Source organism: Anneissia japonica, unplaced genomic scaffold (assembly GCF_011630105.1).
Source record: "Anneissia japonica isolate Jap-2015-1 unplaced genomic scaffold, ASM1163010v1 scaffold180068_len692_cov83, whole genome shotgun sequence".
NCBI lineage: Eukaryota > Metazoa > Echinodermata > Crinoidea > Comatulida > Comatulidae > Anneissia > Anneissia japonica.
Genome location: NW_022725020.1, coordinates 1 through 668, shown reverse-complemented (window position 1 = coordinate 668; position 668 = coordinate 1). Strand labels below are relative to the sequence as shown.

Sequence of the window (668 nt, the reverse complement as noted above, 5' to 3'; positions counted from 1 at the left end):
CAATTGCGTTATTAATATGTAATCGAATATTTGTTTTAGATGTTGATGAATGCGCCTCTGGCCCGTGTCAAAATGGCGCAACATGCTTTGATCTGGTAAATGGCTATTTCTGTAACTGTGTTCCAGGCTACACTGGAACATTTTGTCAAATTAGTAAGTATAATTTTTTATATAACGTATCCATATAGCGATAATACTTCAAATACTGAAAACTGTTACCGTATAATATAATCTCCACGACGTCATAATTTTACGTAATCGAATATTTCATTTAGATATTGATGAATGTGCCTCTGGGCCGTGTCAAAATGGCGGAACATGCCTCGATATTGTAAATGGTTATTTCTGTAATTGTGCTGCAGGCTACACTGGTAGACTTTGTGATATCGGTAAGTAAAAATCGAAGATAATATATATTTCATTTATTGCCAAGAAACCACGATATATATAATGACGTAATATATACTATTCTGATGGATTTTCGTAACTAGTTTAGCCATTAATATTTTTTGTATATTTATACTTCTTTCAGATATCGATGGATGCGCCACTTCACCTTGTATAAACGGAGGTACATGTATAGATACTCTCGGCGGATACACGTGTGCGTGTCTAGCGGGATATACAGGGATCAATTGCCAGACAAGTATGTACATGTATATATTTTA

General features: G+C 34.6%; 1 long non-coding RNA gene across 1 annotated transcript; it reads left to right on the top strand.

Annotated features, from left to right (window-relative positions):
- Window positions 1-29: 29 nt before the first annotated feature.
- LOC117112648 lies at window positions 30-651 on the top strand. Its single transcript, XR_004446072.1, has 3 exons — window positions 30-153; window positions 276-389; window positions 533-651. It is a non-coding gene; the product is annotated as an uncharacterized LOC117112648 (long non-coding RNA).
- The last annotated feature ends 17 nt before the right edge of the window (window positions 652-668 follow it).